This window comes from Bos javanicus, chromosome 1 (assembly GCF_032452875.1).
Source record: "Bos javanicus breed banteng chromosome 1, ARS-OSU_banteng_1.0, whole genome shotgun sequence".
Classification (NCBI taxonomy): Eukaryota; Metazoa; Chordata; class Mammalia; order Artiodactyla; family Bovidae; genus Bos; species Bos javanicus.
The window spans coordinates 152749530-152764770 of NC_083868.1; the positions used below are offsets into that span (position 1 = coordinate 152749530).

Sequence of the window (15241 nt, forward strand, 5' to 3'; positions counted from 1 at the left end):
CCACGGGGGTCACAAAGACTCAGACATGACTGAGCACGCACACACAAGGCAAAGGCTAAGAGAAAGGAGAGGAGGTTAGGAGAAACAGAAGTAACTGCTCGTTGGCACAAAGTTTCTTTCCGAGGTGATAAAAATGTTCCAAAATTAGACTGTGGCTGATAGGTGCAAAACCCTGTGAATTTACTAAAAAACAAACAAAACACACTGAATTATAAATTATTTAATAGGTAGATTTTCTGAATCATATCTCAAAAAGATATTAAAAACAAACTCCAGCTCAGATTTAGTTTGTTGGCCCAAGATCATATAGTCAGAAAGTGGCAGAGCTAAGTTCCAAACCCAAGTCTTTTAATACAGTAGCAGTTGCCATTTATCAAGTGCCAACTATGTGCCAGGGGTTTTACACACTCTCATTTAATTCAACAATTCTGGGAGCAAGACGCAACTACTTTCCATTTCTAGGTGAGGAAACACAAACTTAAGTGAAATAACTTGCCCAAAGTCACAGAGCAGATAAATTAATGAGCTAGAATTAAAAGTATATGTTCCAGCATTCCAGACATTCAATTAAGACTGCTGCTGCTGCAGCTAAGTCGCTTCAATCGTGTCCAACTCCTAGCAATCCCATGGAGCCTACCAGGCTCCTCCAACCATGGGATTTGCCAGGCAAGAGTACTGGAGTGGGTTGCCATTGCCTTCTCCTCAATTAAGACTATCATACTTGTTTTCCATATCCATGAATGACATCTATTATTATTTACTTAACATTTAAGTCATTTACTCCTCTTGCCTGAGAAAGCCACAGAAAAGAATGATGCTATAAACTGAGAGGGTAAAATTGGGGCTACAGACAGGAATAGAAAAAGTGGCAGGTGAGAACTTAAGACTGACATAATGGCACCCAGGGGAGGAACTGCACATACAGTGCCCACTGAGAGACAAGGCCTGCTGAGAAGGGGGCACAGCCTGACAGACAGATTGCAGGAGATAGCAGACCAAGATGAAAGGGATGAGACTGAGATATAAGTTAAGAGCTGAGGCCCAAGAGGTGCCAATGGACTCAAAAAAGGAGACTGAGGTGGAAAAACAGAGATGAAAGCTGAGTAGGTATGACTAATACAAAAGGGTGCAACGGAAGAGCTGGGAGACCCCTAAAGAGGCCATAGGAAAAGCTGTCCCGTAATTCAGAAAACACTACCCTAGCCAGTACTGCTCGAGTCAGCAGGTCAAGTTTCTCAAGAGGTCTGTTTGTGGCCAAAGTGAACCTAGCCAACAAGGTGAAGTCGGTTCTAACACAGCAAAGCACAGGTGTGGGTGAAGAAACAGGATAACCGATCATGAAAGACATTAAGGTCAGAGAAAAGGAATCCCAAGCTCAAAAGTGTGGCTTCTAGGTGCTGAGGAAACTAGGTGAAGGGTAGGGAGTTCTTCTGACTTTATAAATAGAACCTGGACTCTCAGTCGGTGGAACACTGCTAGTAAGCAAAGAAAATAGACCGAAGTTAATTAAGCAGCATCTCAAAAGCAATAATTCAAAAGCCAAAACACAGGAGGTTCTAAACCAGTAATGCACCAGGACATACAAAAGAATCCAGATATTACTGATCATCTCTAACAGTTAAGCGATCCAGTCAGTACATCTAAATTTAAGTGAGGATGATATACAGAAATCCAGCTTTATGATAAAAGATAAAGTGAAAGATAATTTGTTTCATTAAGGGACTATTTAAAATAAGTTTCTTTAAATTACCAAGGTCACTCACTGTTAAATAAGTGCTTTAACCCTATACACAAATTTCCAGAGCATTTCTATAGTACATCTAATAGTGTTTCATTTAGAACTCTTAACCAGTTTCTGAGTTGGGAAATACTTCTATTAGGTTCCCTCTCTGACCCGTTACAGTATCAGCTGAGAATGTCTGCAGGCTGCAGTCCCCCAGTCTCGACTGAGGTCTCTGGATTCCAGGCATCTCTGTTCGAATCATTTAACCAACAGACATGCTGGTTTTTAACTTACCTGCCCATACCTTGGATTAGGCTACTTACTGGCTCTACACGAGTAATTCTACACTTGCAATTCCAATTTGTTCTGCTGGCTTCAACTCCACTGCCCACCCTTCATGCAGCAGTTTGCTCTTATGTCCCTCAAAAGCCAGCTGTTGCTAACTCTGAAGTCCAGCTAACTCCATTTCTCCAGAACGTGACTGTCCCTTCCCTCGCTGTTCAAAGTTCTCACTCCTGGCATGACCCAGTCTGACACTCTGGAACTACACACTGCCTAGCACACAAGCTTCCGAAAGTAGGGGAAACTGCCCCCCACTCAGAGAACTATCCAATAGAGAAGCTCTTGTTTACCATCTACATACATACATACCAAACACATATATAAAATCTTTAAAAGCTGTTTGAATTATCTGATTTTACCCTACACTAATAAAAACATAATACTAAAGATAGCTAAGTAGGTCCTTTCTGACTTTCATCCTTTTTAATCCGAGAGTTTCCTCAAATGGAAAAGAAGAGGAAATGCAATCAAAAGCTATTTCTTAAAAAACGAACAACAACAAAAAAAACTTTTCGTTAACTGCAGGAAAAGTTTCATGATTTAATCTGCATCAACACTAAGATTTGCAGTTCTCCTAAATTAAATATTTGATCCCTTTTTGGTGACAAGGAAAAACATATTCAAATGAAATAGCTCCATATAACACCAAATCGCCAAAAATATACTTGTAGTTTTTGCTCCTCTAATATTAAAGGATATTAAAAAGATAAAAGACCACCTGACCTGCCTCTTTGAGAAACATGTATGCAGGTCAGGAAGCAACAGTTAGAACTGGACATGGAAAAATAGACTGATTCCAAATAGGAAAAGGGGTACGTCAAGGCTGTATATTGTCATCCTGCTTATTTAACTTCTATGCAGAATACATCATGAGAAATGCTGGGCTGGAGGAAGCACAAGCTGGAATCAAGATTGCCAGGAGAAATATCAATAACTTCAGATATGCAGATGACACCACCCTTATGGCAGAAAGTGAAGAAGAACTAAAGAGCCTCTTAATGAAAGTAAAAGAGGAGAGTGAAAAAGTTGGCTTAAAGCTCAACATTCAGAAAACGAAGATCATGGCATCTGGTCCCATCACTTCATGGCAAATAGTGGAAACAGTGGCTGACTTTATTTATCTGGGCTCCAAAATCACTGCAGATGGTGATTGCAGCCATGAAATTAAAAGATGCTTACTCTTTGGAAGGAAGTTATGACCAACCTAGACAGCATATTGAAAAGCAGAGACATTACTTGGCCAACAAGGGTCCGTCTAGTCAAGGCTATGGTTTTTCCAGTGGTCATGTTTGGATGTGAGAGTTGGACTATAAAGAAAGCCGAGCACCAAAGAATTGATACTTTTGAACTGTGGTGTTGGAGAAGACTCTTGAGAGTCCCTTGGACTGCAAGGAGATCCAACCAGTCCATCCTAAAGGAGATCAGTCCTGAGTGTTCATTGGAAGGACTGATGTTGAAGCTGAAACCCAAATACTTTGGCCACCTGATGCGAAGAGCTGACTCATTTGAAAAAACCCTGATGCTGGGAAGATTGAGCACAGGAGGAGAAGGGGACAACAGAGGATGAGATGGTTGGATGGCATCACCAACTCAATGGACATGGGTTTGGGTGGACTCTGGGAGTTGGTGACGGACAGGGAGGCCTGGCATGCTGCGGTTCATGGGGTCGCAAAGAGTCGGACACGACTGAGTGACTGAACTGAAAAGGATATTTTACTCAGGCTATGTATGGCTCTTGTCCACCAAGAATGAGAGAAAACATACTACAAGAGGAACATGGGTTAATAAAATCTCATTAAAATACACTTTAAGGACCCCTAACTCCAAGAATGGGTTCAATTAGCCATTTGCCTCTCTGATGCTCTCAAAGCAGAAGTAGCATAACTGTTCTTATCTAATTCCTGATTTTCCCATACTAGAAAGCAGAGCCCCTGTTTTATACATAGATATATCTTCATTTTCAAGGACCAGCAGGTTGTAGGCATACAAATGTTTGTTATCTAATAATATAACCAGGATGTTAATTATAATGATTTCCACAAAAATAATTACAAGGAAAACAGCACATATATATATATATATATATGGTCTGGAAGTCAACAACTGAAGACTAACCTATCAAATTATTGTTGCTGTTTGTTATTTTAGTCACTAAGTCATATCTGATTCTTTTGCGACCCCACGGACTGCAGCCTGCCAGGCTCCTCTGTCCATGGAATTTCCCAGGCAAGAATACTGGAATGGGCTGCCATTTCCTTCTCCAGGGAATCTTCCTGACTCAAGGACAGAACCCACATCTCCTGCACTGGCAGGCAGATTCTTTACCACTGAGCCACCAGGCAAGCCCAGCCTACCAAACACATGAATTTAAAAATACAAATAATACAAACCAAGAGCAACTGCTTGTAAATTATAATTTGGATAATAATCTAAGGAGTTATATCAATTAAAGTTACAGTGTGTGTTTTAATAAATAAATCCCCAAACTGTGGCATAACACATGTGCTTAGTCATTCAGTTGCGTCCAACTCTCTGGAACCCCATGGACTGCAGCCCACCAGGCGCCTCTATCCATGGGGATTCTCCAGGCAAGAGTACTGGAGTGGGTTGCCATGCCCTCCTCCAGGGGATCTTCCCAACCCAAGGATTGAACCAGGTCTCCCACATTGCAGATGGATTCTTTACCATCTGATCCAGATGGCCTAACATAATAGTTAATTTTTATTTCATGTCTTTAGGGTTTACCAGGTGGCACTGTTCAATAAGTGGATTACCCACATACACAATCTTCCAGAGCATTTCCATAGTAAACCTATACAGTATTTCAACTAGAACTCTTAACTAGTTTCTAAGTTGGGAAATAGTTCTATTAGCTTCCCTCTAATAGGTAAAGAACCCACCTGCCGATGCAGGAGACGTAAGAGACATGGGTTCGATCCGTGGGAGGGGAAAGAGCCCCTGGGGGAGGAAATGGCAGCCCACTCCAGTATTCTTGCCTGGAGAATCCCATGGACAGAGAAGCCTGGTGGGCTACAGTCCACAGGGTTGCAAAGAGTCAGATGTGACTGAAGCGACTTAGGACTTAGCATGTATGAAACCCCAAAAGACACGTTAATGATCAGCTGGAGGCGTGAAAAAGCTGGAGATGACCCAGATGACAAATATCCAGCTCTCTTGGACCCCTCCTTTCCAAAGCTGCTCTGGCAGCCAACACCCAGCCAGCACTGAAGAAAACAGAGGGCTGTTCAAAGGTTTGTGTTTGCCAGAGTTGAAGAAACACTCAATTAGATATTTTTTAGTAGCTTAGTTTTCTACAGCCAGTTCTCAATCATATGGCCATCCTCAAGTGCAAGAGGGGCTGGTCATTATAAGTTAGCTGGGATCCAAGAGGAAAAGAAACAATACTGGTAAAAAGCAAGCCAGTCTTCACCTAAGAGGTTTAAAAGTACAGAGGCAGGGGCACCGCACCAGCTGATCCTCACTCAGATCTAACGGGATCCCCAAAGCCTGTACTTCAGACAGCTGAGCAATTCTAGTTTGTTTCCGCGTTAGGAATGGCTGACTTAGGAAGAAGAACTTGAGGCAAACAGAAACTTCCATGGAAAAGTTTTAAATAATGTGTGGATAAAAAGCACTAAAAGACAAGGAGAGAACTGAGTCTCTGGGCCTGAGGAGCCACCAGGACCTTCTCTCCCCCTTCCTGGAGCGGCCTTCCCGTGGCCCTCTGCCCTGCGCTGGGGACGCTTCTCCGGCTTCCCTGCCTCCACGCCTTCCATACCCCCCTCACACTCTCCTCGGCCAGGGACTCTTCTCATTCACTTCACTACCACAGAAAACGCTTTTCTCTGAGCCCAGCCTCACATTTAACTACCTATTTAACGACACTTCTACATTAAATGTCCCACTAGGAAAGCAGTACATCCGGAACTGAATTCATCTACCCTCAAACCAGCTCCTCTTCTTCATGCCCTATTCGCCCAGGCCCTTGAGTCAAAACCCTAGGAGTCAATGATAAATTGGACTTCGCAATTAAAAGCTTTTATGCCTCAAAGAATATTACCAAGGGATAGAAAGATGACCTACAGAATAGGAGAAACTTTTTGCAAATCATATTTCTGTTAACGGACTTGTATCTAATATGTATAAAGAACACTTACAACTCAATACTAAAAAGACAAATAGCCCAATTAAAAAAAGGACAAAAGATCTGATGAAAAGATGCTCAGCATCATTAACCATCAGGGAAATGCAAATCAAAACCAAAAATGATGCCATTTCACACACACAGGATGACAGACAGTAAGTGTTTCTGAGGATGTGGGGAAACCAGAACCCTCATACACTGCTGGTGGGAATACAAAGTGACACAGCTACTCTGGAAAATGGACTGGAAGTTTCTTAAAAGGCTAAATACAGAGTAACAATATGACCTAGCTAGTTACACTCCTAAGTACACATCCAAGAGAAATAAAAACTAATGTTCACACAAATGTTCACAGTAGCATTATTCATACTTAGCCAAAAAGTGAAAATAACTCAAATGTCCATCAACTGTTGAGTGGATAAAATGTGGCATACGATACAATGAAATCATTATTTTATTACTCAGCAATAAAAATATTGATACAAGCTACAACATGAATGCCTTCCCTGGTGGCTCAGACAATAAAGCTTCTGCCTGCAATGCAGGATACCCTGGGTCAGGAAGATCCCCTGGAGAAGGAAATGGCACCCCACTCCAGTACTCTTGCCTGGAAAATCCCATGGACGGAGGAGCCTGGTGGGCTACAGTCCATGGGGTCACAAAGAATCAGACGTGGCTGAGCAACTTCACTTTCACAATATGAATGAGCTCAGAAAACATGCTAAGGCAAATTTTAGAGGCAAAAAGTAGATTAGTAGTTGTCGAGGGTTGGGGATGACAGGAGCTTGGAGGAATAACAGGTTTAGGGGTTAGAGGTATCTTTTAGGCAAGATATAATGTTCTAAAATTGTGGAGACACACAACTCTGTGAATATACAAAAAACCATTTAAGTGTATAATTTAAATTGGTCTGTGAATTTTATCAGTAAAGGTGTTTCAAAAAGGAAAAGCTGTAACTCAACAACAAAAAACCACCTCATTAAAAAATGGGCAGAGAAACTGAATAGACATTTTTCCAAAAAACATGCAGATGGCCAAACAAGCACATGAAAGATGTTCAACATCACTAATTACCAGTGATTTTTAAATTTTAGAAAAAATTTTAAAATAAGTTATCACCTCACACCTGTAAGAATGGCTATTATCAAGAAACCAAGAAAAAACAAGTGTTGGCAATAACATGGAGAAAGGGAACCCTCATACACTGTTGGTGGTAATGTACATTGGTGCAGCCAGCATGGAAAACAATATGGAAATTCCTCAAAAAATAAAAAACAGAACTACCATATAATCCAGCTATCCCCTTTCTGGGTATTTATCCAAACAATACAAAACACTAATTAGAAAAGATACATGCACACCTATGTTCATAACAGCATTATTCACAATAGCCAAGATATGGAAGCAATGTAAATGTCCATCAATAGGTGAAAGGATAAAGATGAGGTATACAATGGATACTACTTATACATTATTATTTAACTTATATGCAGAGTATCTCATGCAAAATGCTGGGCTGGATGAAGCACAAGTTGGAATCAAGACTGCCGGGAGAAATATCAATAACCTCAGATATGCAAATGACACCACCCTTATGACAAAAAGCAAAGAGGCACTAAAGAGCCTCTTGATGAAAGGGAAAGAGGAGAGTGAAAAAGTTGACTTGAAACTCAACATTCAGAAAACTAAGATCATGGCATCCAGTCCCATCACTTCATGGGAAATAGATGGGGAAACAATGGAAACAGTGACAGACTTTATTTTTGGGGGTCTCCAAAATCACCGCAAATGGTGATTGCAGCCATGAAATTAAAAGACGCTTACTCCTTGGAAGAAAAGCTATGACCAACATAGACAGCATATTAAAAAGCATAAACATTACTTTGCTAACAAAGGTCTGTCTAATCAAAACTATGTTTTTTCCAGTAGTAATGTATGGATGTGAGAGTTGAACCATAAAGAAAGCTGAGCACCGAAGAATTGATGCTTTGTAACTGTCGTGTTGGAGAAGACTCTTGAGAGTCCCTTGGACTGCAAGGAGATCCAACCAGTCCATCCTAAAGGAAATCAATCTTGAATATTCATGAAGGACTGATGCTGAAGCTGAAACTCCAATACTTTGGCCACCTGATGAGAAGAACTGACTCAATGGAAAAAACCCTGATGCTGGGAAAGACTGAAGGCAGGAGGAGAAGGGGATCACAGAGGACAGGGGACATGAGTTTGAGCAAGCTTCGGATGTTGGTGATAGAAGCCTGGTATGCTGCAGTCCATGGGGTCACAAAGAGTCAGCCACGACTGAGTGACTGAACTGACTGACTGACTTATCCATTAAAAAAAAAGTGAAATTCTGCCCTTGTGAAAACATGGGTGAACCTGGAGGGTATTATGCAAAGTCAGTCAGACACAGAAAGACAAATACTGTATGCCTTCACTCATGGATGGAATATAAAAAACAAATAAAAACCAAAATAAATGAATAAACCAAACAGAAACAAACATAGAGAACAAAGTAGTGATTAGCAGAGGGGAAGGGGTGGGGATAGAAGACAGAAGTGGTAAACATACTATAGTATATACAGAGGTAGAAATACAATGTTATACATATGAAACTTACAAAATGTGATAAACCAATGCTACCACAATAAACACATATTTTTTTTAAAAATAAAAAGCTATCAAACTGTTAATCCAGAAATTGAAGCAAGAGAAAAGGCTGCCTCTCCAGATTAATTTATATGACAAAGTTTATGAAGACTTGAGTACTTTTTAGGTAACAGGATATAAAAAATATCGTGCTCGACAGTAGTAACTTTCATTCTAGGCTTTTAGAACAAGCCTTTGTGTTAGAAACAACTGCTTCCTGATTTCCCTTTCAAAATATTTTAACTGTCCTGTGCTGCATGTTTTAATATTATCCGTGGCCTTAAATCCTTAACAGTAGAAAAGACATACCTTTAACTTTATAACAAACAAATTATGAAACCATCACCAATTAAGAATTTGAACTTAAATTTACTAGGTAAAAGTGAACTTTAGTTGTGGGAGCAGTAACTCCATCTAGACTTTGCTTTGTATACCAATCAGCATATACAAAGAATCCTGGCAATTTTTCTTAAAATCAGCATCACACAAAGAAAGTGGATGAATCAATCAATTAATAGTATAACTAAGAACTGGGGTTATGGATATGAGTGGGAATCAAACCTAAAGTACTTGAGAACTGTAATCACTGTGTACCATATACTGTGACACTTAAAAAAGATTGGTTTAAGTAACTGAAGATTTCATTAGCTTTTACTTTAAATTAGAAGTATTACTCAATGATTAGTTTGATGTGACTTGTCCATAGAAGACATTATCCAAAACAAAAAGGCTTAACCCTTCGGGCATAGAACATTTTCAGGTGCATCTTATTCTAGCCCAGGGAGAGTGCATTCACTGAATTTTACATTAGGCTAGAAAAACAAAAAGGAAATAAAATGCTGAGAAACAATACACCCCAAACCTAACTCCTTGGATTATCTGCTCCCCCCCACCCCCTGCCTCCCCCCGCCCACTACCACAGTGTTCACTTGCATTCATGTATAATTGACCCTGGTGGGACTACTGGGCTTCCCTGGTGGCTCTGACAGTGCAATGCGTGAGACTTGGGTTCAATCCCTGGGTTGGGAGATCCCCCTGGAGGAGGGCATGGCAACCCACTCCAGTCTTCTTGCCTGGAGAATCCCCATGGACTGAGGAACCTGGTGGGCTCTCTCGGGTTGCAAAGAGTCGGACACGGCTGAGCAACTAAATCACAGCACAGTGGGACTATGCACACAAAAAATTACCAAATGCTTTATGACTATAGGACACAATTCTATAAATAAATAAGTCATTATTACATATACAAGGATCCTTTAAAGATGTACTCATTTCTATTCGAACTTCAGCTTAGTAATTAATATATTCAGTTTACACTAAATGAAAAGGTTTTACATATGTTCTGAATTACAGCAGTAGCCACCTAACGAATCTTGGGTGTCCCTATTTGTCTTTTATAATCTACTCTTCTAAAACCTGTAATTTAGCAGTTATTAACTTTATGGTTTCATGTACCTCTCAAAGGATCTAATGAAACTATGAACTGTCTTGAAAAAAGTATACATATACACATTCCCTCTGAAGCCCTTCACAGAGCCTACATCAGACTTCCATCACCTGCCAATCAGTCCAAACTTCTTAACCTTGTACTCTAAGTACTTCATACCGTAGTCACTGTTAATTCAACCAATCTATCTCCAGTCCTTTCCAACTACAACCACCAATCAGGTCTACCTCCTCACTGTGTGTGTGTGTGCTTGGTCATGTCTGACTCTTTGCAAACCCATGGACTGTAGCTCACCAGACTCCTCTGTCCATGAGATTCTCCAGATAAGAATACTGGAGTGAGTTGCCATGCCCTTCTCCAGGGGATCTTCCCGATCCAGGGATCGAACCCAGGTCTCTCATACTGCAGGCAGATTCTTTACTGGCTGAGCCACACACCATCCTCTATTTCTGGTTTGCCTTCAGGGATTCCCCTTGTTGCTTTCCTGCACCAATGTCTGCTTTCGACAAAGTCTTTCTGTGAACCTCAAACACCTCCCTAGCCATGAGGGTTTCCCTCTTCCTAAAATCAGATCATCTGATCCTTTCTGAATTTGGAATCATGTTATCTGCAACTCTTACAAAGCACTGCATGTTCTACACTGTATCATACAAGGTATTAAAAAAAAATTAAGAAACATATGACTTAAAAAACTTATTTTTAAACTATATGTTAGTTACATTTTCAAAGAATATGCCCCATGTTTTTCTTCAACTTCTATAAAGCTTTTCACGTGAAGCATCTCAAACACTGTGCATTTATTTATGTGTGTCTTCACCTGGTGGCTCAGACGGTAAAAAAAAAAAAAAAAAAAAAATGCCTGCAATGAAGGAGACGTGGGTTCAATCCCTGGGTCAGGACGATCCCCTGGAAAAGGAAATGGCAACCACTCCAGTATTCTTGCCTGAAGAATTCCACGTATAGTCCATGGGGTCACAAAGGGTTGGACACAAATGAGTGACTAATGCTTTCACTCAATTTCAAGCCAATAAGACTCTTCAGTGCAGAGACAGTAGCTACTGCACCTTTGTGTCCCCCACAATATCCAACACAAAGTAAGGAAACACTTGTTATGGAATACTTGAACATCTGAGCATAAGTGTCTTTTGAGCATATCACACATCCTGCGTCCCCAATTAGAAGATTTTTCAGAATCTTTTATTTTTTCCTACTGTAAAGTCAAATAATGTTCTACCCTTGTTAAGGTAAGTGAAATACTTAACAAGTAAGAAGTTACTAACTATCCAAAATAGTGATTTAAATCCATCCAACATGTACTCATTGATATGTCAACTCTGCTCAAAAAAAAAAAAAAAACAACCTTTCAATATATCAAGTTCATTTCAGTCGTGTCTGACTCTTTGCGACCCCATGAACCACAGCACACCAGGCCTCCCTGTCCATCACCAATTCCCGGAGTTTGCCCAAACTCATGTCCATTGAGTCGGTGATGCCACCCAATCATCTCATCCTCTGTCGTCCCCTTCTCCTCCTGCCTTCAATCTTTCCCAGCATCAGGGTCTTTTCAAATGAGTCAGCTCTTCGCATCAGGTGGCCAAAGTACTAGAGTTTCAGCTTCAACATCAGTCCTTCCAATGAACACCCAGAACTGATCTCCTTCAGAATGGACTGGTTGGATCTCCTTGCAGTCCAAGACTCTCAAGAGTGTTCTCCAACACCACAGTTCAAAAGCATCAATTCTTCGGCGCTCAGCTCGGTCATCCATACCTGACTACTGGGAAAACCATAGCCTTGACTAGATGGACCTTTGTTGGCAAAGTAATGTCTCTGCTTTTGAATATGCTGTCTAGGTTGGTCATAACTTTCCTTCCAACGACTAAGCGTCTTTTAATTTCATGGCTGCAATCACCATCTGCACTGATTTTGGAGCCGCAAAAATAAAGTCAGCCACTGTTTCCACTGTTTCCCCATCTATTTGCCATGAAGTGACAGGGCTGGATGCCATGATCTTAGTTTTCTGAATGTTGAGCTTTAACCCAACTAATTCACTCTCCTCTTTCACCTTCATCAAGAGGCTCTTTAGTTCTTCACTTTCTGCCGTAAGTGTGGTGTCTTCTGCATATCTGAAGTTATTGATATGTTTCCTGGCAGTCTTGATTCCAGCTTGCGCATCTTCCAGCCCGGCATTTCCCATGATGAACTCTGCATATGACTTAAATAATATATCAAGAATTCTTATCTAATGAACATTAACCAAGGAGGCTGACAAAGATGGCTCCTACACACACACAAATCCCAAAGTGAAAGCTATTATCCTTTAGCATTACTGCAAACAAAATTTAACTCAATATGAAACAAACTCAGAAAATGGAAACAAACTCAGAAAATGGAAACAAAAAACATCCAGATTATAAATATGCACAGAGGCAGTAAAACAGCATAAAAGTATATACTTTAAATTCTTAAACATGATATAAAAGTTTATGACCAACTGATTCATGCTACTACATGGATGAACCATAAAAATATTATGTAAAGTGACAGAAGTCAGACATAAAAGGACACATGCTATATGATTCCATTTATATGAAATACAGACAGATTTATAGAGACAGAAAGTAGATTAGTGACTGCTAGGGGTTAGGAGGAAGGGAAAACAAAGCGTGACTGCTAATGGATTTTTGGAATGATGAAATGTTCTAGAATTAGGTAATGGCTGTACAATTCTGTGAATATAATAAAACTACTGAACACTTTGAAAGGGTGAATTTCATGGTATGCAAATTATATCTCAATTTTTTAGTGTTTATAACCACTTTGGCTATTTTATCTGAAAGAAAATTGTTTCTTAATAGGAATCTTATTGTGTAATAGTTTGCTTCTTCAAGCTGATCTACACTAGAGGTTATAAACTGGTCCTCTCAGTTCACTTCATCACTCAGTTGTGTCCGACTCTTTGCAACCCCATGGACTGCAGCACACCAGGCTTTCTTGTGCTTCACCAACTCCCGGAGCTTGCTGAAACGCACGTCCATCAGTCGGTGATGCCATCCAGCCATCTCAACCTCTGTCATCCCCTTCTCCTCCTGCCTTCAATCCCTCCCAGCATCAGGGTCTTTTGAAATGAATTGGCTCTTTGCATCAGGTGGCCGAAGTATCGAAGCTTCAGCATCAGTCCTTCCAATGAACACCCAGGACTGATCTCCTTTAGGATGGACTGGTTGGATCTCCTTGCAGTCCAAGGGACTCTCAAGAGTCTTCTCCAACACCACAGTTCAAAAGCATCACTTCTTCAGTGCTCAGCTTTCTTTATAGTCCAACTCTCACATCCAAACATGACCACTGGAAAAACCATAGCTTTGACTGGACGGACCTTTGTTGCAAAGTAATGTCTCTGCTTTTGAATATGCTGTCTAGACTGGTCATAGCTTTTCTTCCAAGGAGCAAGCATCTTTTAGTTTCATGGCTGCAGTCATCACTGCAGTGATTTGGGAGCCCAAGAAAATAAAGTCTCTCATTGTTTCCATTGTTTCCCCATCTATTTGCCATGAAGTGATGGGACTGGATGCCATCATCTTTGTTTTCTGAATATTGAGTTTTAAGCCAGGTTTTTCACTCTCCTTTCACTTTCATCAAGAGGGTCTTTAGTTCCTCTTCGCTTTCTGCCATAAGGGTGGTGTCATCTCCATATGTGAGGTTATTGATATTTCTCCCAGCAATCTCAATTGCAGCTTGTGCTTCATCCAGCCCAGCATATCTCATGATGTACTCTGCATATAAGTTAAATAAGCAGAGTGACAATATACAGCCTTGACAGACTCTTTTTCCACATTGGAACCATTCCGTTGTTCCATGTCCAATTCTAACTGTTGCTTCCTGACCTGCATACAGGTCTCAAGAGGCAGGTCAAGTGGTGTGGTATTCCCATCTCTTTAAGACTTTTCCACAGTTTGTTGTGATTCACACAAAGGCTTTGGCATAGTCAATAAAGCAGAAATAGATGTTTTTCTGGAACTCTCTTGCTTTTTCGATGATCCAATGGATGTTGATCTCTGGTTCCTCTGCCTTTTCTAAAACCAGCTTGAACATCTGGAAGTTCACGGTTCACGTACTGTTGAAGCCTGGCTTGGAAAATTTTGAGCATTAATTTACTAGTGTGTGAGAGGACTGCAATTGTGCGGTAATTTGAGCATTCTTTGGCATCGCCCTTCTTTGGGACTGGAATGAAAACTGACCCCAGTCCTGTAGCCACTGCTGAGTTTTCCAAATTTGCTGACTTATTGAGTGCAGCACTTTCACAGCATCATCTTTTAGGACTTGAAATGGCTCAGTTGGAATTCCATCACTTCCACTAACTTTGTTAGTAGTGATGCTTCCTAAGGCCCACTTGACTTCGAATTCCAGGATGTCTGGCTCTAGGTGAGTGATCATACCATTGTGGTTATCTGGGACAAGATATTTTTTGTCCTTCTTTTTTTAGTTCTTCTGCATATTCTTGCCACCTTTTCTTAATATCGTCTGCTTCTTTTAGGTCCATACCTTTTCTGTCCTTTATTGTGCTCATCTTTGCATGAAATGTTCCCTTGGTATCTCTAATTTTCTTGAAGAGATCTCTAGTCTTTCCCATTCTATTGTTTTCCTCTATTTCTTTGCACTGATCACAGAGAAGGCATTCTTATGTCTCCTTGCTATTCTTTGGAACTCTGCATTCCCTACTAACCCCCTTTTAAAACCACAGCTTTAAGATTTCCTCAATGATAACTACCAACTTGCCAACATTTATAAATAGAAATTTTTCATAAGAATCTGTATTTCTGGCTTCCTACAAAAAAACTGGAGTTCTCAAAATACTAGGCACACCTGCCCAGCAACAATGGACTGGAGCTGATTAGCAGCTAACATACCTGTTATCTGCCATGAATCTCCATCATTCCCAATT

The 15241-nt window shown here is 40.6% G+C and overlaps 1 protein-coding gene and 1 long non-coding RNA gene across 3 annotated transcripts in view; both read right to left on the reverse strand.

Annotated features, from left to right (window-relative positions):
- The window catches only part of LOC133252494 (uncharacterized), a 59172-nt gene extending 46498 nt beyond the window's left edge, over nt 1-12674 (reverse strand). The window contains exon 1 of the long non-coding RNA XR_009737953.1: nt 1-12674. This exon is cut by the window's left edge and continues 16900 nt beyond it. This is a non-coding gene — a long non-coding RNA (uncharacterized LOC133252494).
- The window catches only part of ANKRD28 (ankyrin repeat domain 28), a 216346-nt gene that overhangs the window by 194696 nt on the left and 6409 nt on the right, over nt 1-15241 (reverse strand). The gene's annotated exons all lie outside the window — the stretch shown is intronic.